This window comes from Cebus imitator, unplaced genomic scaffold, assembly GCF_001604975.1.
Source record: "Cebus imitator isolate Cc_AM_T3 unplaced genomic scaffold, Cebus_imitator-1.0 Scaffold26, whole genome shotgun sequence".
Lineage (NCBI taxonomy): Eukaryota > Metazoa > Chordata > Mammalia > Primates > Cebidae > Cebus > Cebus imitator.
Genome location: NW_016107341.1, coordinates 3,263,740 through 3,268,678, shown reverse-complemented (window position 1 = coordinate 3,268,678; position 4,939 = coordinate 3,263,740). Strand labels below are relative to the sequence as shown.

At 39.1% G+C, this 4,939-nt stretch overlaps 1 pseudogene; it reads right to left on the bottom strand.

Annotated features, from left to right (window-relative positions):
• Positions 1-412: 412 nt before the first annotated feature.
• LOC108300331 lies at positions 413-1,198 on the bottom strand (annotated as a pseudogene).
• Positions 1,199-4,939: the final 3,741 nt, after the last annotated feature.

Here is a 4,939-nt window from a genome sequence, read left to right as displayed (position 1 = left end):
AAAGAGACATTTCTACATGGTCCTGCTAGAATTATAAATTGGTGCAACCTCTTTGCAATTCTGTTTGACTGCATAATAGCTCTTAAATAATATGATCAAGTATTTCCTCTATTAGAATATATTTTAAAGAATTAAAAAATTAGACAAAGATTGATGCATAAAGGTATTCATTACGGTATCGCAGGATATTTGAAAAATGTCAGAAATAAATTATCAGTATTACAGAACCTGGTTTTTGTGTTTTTTGTTTTTGCCGCGAACTCCCGACCTCAGGTGATCTGCCCGCCTCAGCCTTCCAAAGTGCTGGGCTTGCAGGCGGTCTCAGGTTTTAATCATGGCAGGGCCTCACGCACGCGCGCGCACGCACACACACACACACACACACACACACACTCACTCACTCACTCAGGCTTCAGATCTTCTTGAAAGCTGAGACGTAGATACTCTGCTCCTCAAACTCGGTGATCTCCTCTTCCAGGAAGTCTGTCTCCACCTTGTGGTCCTCCTCCACACGCTGAATCTGCAACTTCCGGATACCGTAGTGCACGGGCTTCTGCTTGGAGGCCCCTCATACCAGCGGGTCCCGCTGGATGGGGCGCACACAGGCCTCCAGCAGGCCCACGTCCGTCTCATCGTCCCAAGGCTTGACGTCCAGCAGAATGGAGGACTTGGCCACCAGCGCGGGCTTCTTGGCCGTCTGCGCAGGCCTCTTGGCCGTCTCCGCGTACCGCCTCAACCGCTCCTCCAGCAGCTGCCCTGCCTCCTTCTACTTCTCCTCATTGTCGCTGCCAAACAGGTCAGTGTTATCGTCCTCGTCATCCTCTGCTGGTGTGGCTGTCATCTTGCCGGGGGGCTCCACTTGGCTCATGAGAGAGACATGCTGGGTTTGCGGGGCTGTGGTCTGGCGTCCGGGCGAGCTCTTCTCTAGTGCGTTCAGCTGGGCCTCCAGCTGGGGGACGGCCTGCTGCAGTTCCTGCACCGCTCCGCGCAGGCTCTGGTTCTCCACTTGAGGCTGGAGACCCGGACCAGGAGCTCGCTGTGGTCTCTGCTGGGGCCGCTGGAGGCCCCAGGGCCTGAGCTCTGGTAGGAAGCGCTGGCCATAGGCCAGTTCACCTGCTCCTAGAATTTCCTATTTGAATTTGTCCAGCCAGATCTTCTCATGTATTAGAACGTTTGTAGTCATTTTTCTGATGCCAGTCAAGGACACAGTGACCAGAGAGGAGGAATTGGCAGGTGAATGATGCCTGAGGAAAGGGCCAGTGTTACACATAATTGGAAGCCCTCTATTACAAGTTTTCATTTACAGTCAGAAATTTTCATGATGGAATTAGCTGCTCTGAGAACTGCCTCAGATCCCGAGCCTGCCCTTGGATGCTGTGAAAACACAGAAATGGTTAGGCGTGGGAAGGACACTTTGAGCCCAACTCTGGCATCACAGTGTCCACCGGCTTCTGGAGGCTTGCTCTGAGAAATGTCCTATCTTAGATTAAGAGAATGGCTGAGGGAAAAGGTGTTTCCTGAGTAAGTGCTACATTCTCAAGCAGGCCACTATTTTAGAAGCCTAATTCTGAAGCCTAATTCTGCTTAATTAGACCGGTTTCCTCCAAGGTTTACGGGAAAATTAGATACGGGCAGAGTTCATTAGAAATTGGACATTGTGGCTTAACCTGTTACATTGTGTTTCTTAGTTTATCGTTCATCACTTTGCTAGCCATCAGACTTAATAGAAGAATTTTAAAAACATTAGATTTCTGTGGAGATTCTGATTTAGTAAGTGAAGTACAGGGCCCAAAAATCTGGGATTTAAGCCAGTTCTCTGGGTTCCATTCTTTAATAAGCATAGACCTTGAAAAAGCAGCATGAGTATCACTGTTTGATAATTAGAATTTCAGGTCATACCCTAGACCTTCTAAAACAGAATTTTCATTTTAGTAAGATCCCCAAGTATGTTGTACAAACATTAAAACTGAGAAGCACGATTACATCGAGTCTAAAAAAAACCCAGGGTTCTTAACTAATGAAGAATTCAGGGAAAGCCTAACAGTAATCATTGTTTAGTATGAGTTCGTTTCACTTACCTCAGAAATATTTGGTCTGTTAACTGTTTTATCAGAATGACTAACATATAATTAAATTTCAAGGACTGTTTACCTAAATAAATAAATAAATAAGTTAGCCATGGAATATACCTATTACATAATAACATAGCAATAACTATCATACATAATAACATATTATTATGTTCTGTAGGACATTTATGACCATGTATAACATGGAAAACATCAAGATATCCACAGAGCTATGAGAATGAACTAGAATAGGGAAGCTAAGTTACAATACTAAAACTACTAGGACATAACCGAAAGCAATGTGTCTTGGTTTTGCTATATTTGGCAGTAGTAGTAGCAGCAAAATAAAGGTAGCTGGAGGTTCCTTATACCACACAAATGTGAAAAGATCAAGAAGCCAAGAGTAACACTCTTTTGAGTCTTCAACAATAAATGCCTTTATGGTCTATGCATGTTTATACTCTGTTCCAAACTGCATTTGTCATACATCCACAAATTATAACAAAACAAACTCCATTTTCTGCTACAAACAAGCAATAAAAACAGTATGATGGAATCAGTTTTTAATATCATTTAAATAGGAATAAAATATTGTTGTTGCATGATCAAAGCCTGGCATCTTTCAGGAGAATAATTAGCACAGTCAGTCCAGATCTGATGATAATGTCATAAAATCTGACAAATCACAGCTCAACTCCTACTAGAAGCATGAGGAGAGAGGCTAGGAATCAAATGCTTAAAGGTTTTGTTTGTACCATGAAAGGGTTTTGAAATGCAGCTTAGCCGAATTTGGAGTTAATAATTCATTATTTATATAAAGTGTGGTTGTATTCAAGTTTCTTAGTCACTGCTGTCATATAATTGATTTACACAGAGGTAATATAATGTTGATTTGATTCTTTACCTTTCACCAAAGAATATGCCTTCTCTAAAGGCAGAGGTTATAAGTGAATTGTGTGGCCCATTCCTTTATTATTTTATGAGACCAAATTTATTTTAAGCTTCTGAAGAAGCTGCCTTCCTCTGCTTGGCTGGGTTCATAGCTATCATTGCAAGTGTTGTGAGAGACTTAAGGAATCATTTTGCCAGCACATTGGCAGAAGATGAGGAACAGAGAAACATGGAAAATATTTTTCAAGAAATTACTTCACCCTGCAAGAAGAGACAAATAGAGACATAGCATGGCTGATTAAGGGATGGTGTAAGTACAGAAATAGGTGTACACCGCCTATTTTTGTAAATTTATTAATCACAAGCAAGAAAGAAACTTCTAAAAAATGAATAGAGAGCAAAAATGTTAGATGTGAAATACAGGCATTAGTGTCAAACAGATAAATAAGAAGTAGACAATTACAATAACAATAATTTTATATTACTTAAAGCCTAACTTTTAAAAGGTTATGCTGTTTTTAGAGGAAAGTTATGGCAGCACAGAAAAATTGTGGATTTAATACGACATAGTAATTTATGGTCTGAAACTGCTGCTGAATTTTTTTGTTCTAAATTACTGTAGTTTACATAGCTTTAGGTGGATTCTGCTCTGCAGTAACATCAAGTACATTTCATTAGTTATACCAATTGCCACAGCCTGCGGAGGAGCTTGGATGTATGTATTAAAATAAAATATGCCCTAAAAATATTTGCATAATCTGAGATGCTTTCAAATTACAACTCTACCAGAGATTTTTGAGGTGCCTGCTTTGCTAAATTTTTTCCCCCAAAATCACTGAATAAAACTTTGAATTCAGAGAATTAGGTCTCCATTTCATGGCTTATTGCTTGAAGATTAGATGTCTGGTCCAATTAGAGCCAGTTATATTTTCTATTTTCTAGTGTGCATTTATTTCATATTAGAAGTTGCATTTTGGCTGTAATGGCTCTTAAATGTGGAGAGTACCTGGTTGTTGGAGTTATTTGGTTGCAAACAAGAGACCAAAGAGATTTCCAGTGAAAATGCCAGCTGGAATATACCATGCATATGATTTAATTAGAGCACCCAAATTCCTGGTTGAGTAACACTATCCCTTATGATAACTGCTAGTGCCACAGCCTTGGCCTCAGGGTCACTAAACCCTTTTGAGATTCCATAGTACTTAATTCCATCATTTAAAAGAAGATTACAACAACAAAAATAACAATCTATATATTGTTGAATTAGTCCCTAAGATTCAAAATCCCTGTTGTGATTTAATTACATATATCATTTTTTGAAAAGGAGCACATATATTTAATGTTTTGAATAACTGCTGAGTTGGTCACAGTCTAAACCATATTTTATCATTGCAGCATTTATGGCAGTATTTTGATCATTACATTTATTGCATAATTGTTTATTTCATAATCTAGCATATTATCTTCACAAGTATCTACCTTATGCAATAAATATAATGGTGAAAATAGACTGTCTTAAATAATTCAGTGGTAAAATATGGTTTCTATTGTGAGAGTCAACTCAGCGGCTATTTAAATTCAACTGTTCCAACTTTTCAAAGACTGATTATACTCAGAATATTATCTAAAATTCTTTATACATTCTGCAATATCCTATGACCTATGACACCCTGCTGTCTTTCCAATGTTATTTTCTGCCATACTTCCCCTTGCTCAGACTGTGTCAGCAATACCAAGTCACCTGTTATTTTTAAATCATAATAAGCAAGATCTATACTTGAGTCCTTGCTGTTGACTCTTTCTGGGACTTTGGTCCCTTGAATAGTCACATGGTTTCATTTACATTTCTTCTCAAATGAAATTTCATCATTAAATCCTTTCCTAATCATTCTCTACACATTTACTTACCTTAATTAATTTTTCTTTGACTTCTAACAACTTGACATCTTACATATTCAGTTTTTGACTTTTGCCCCAGC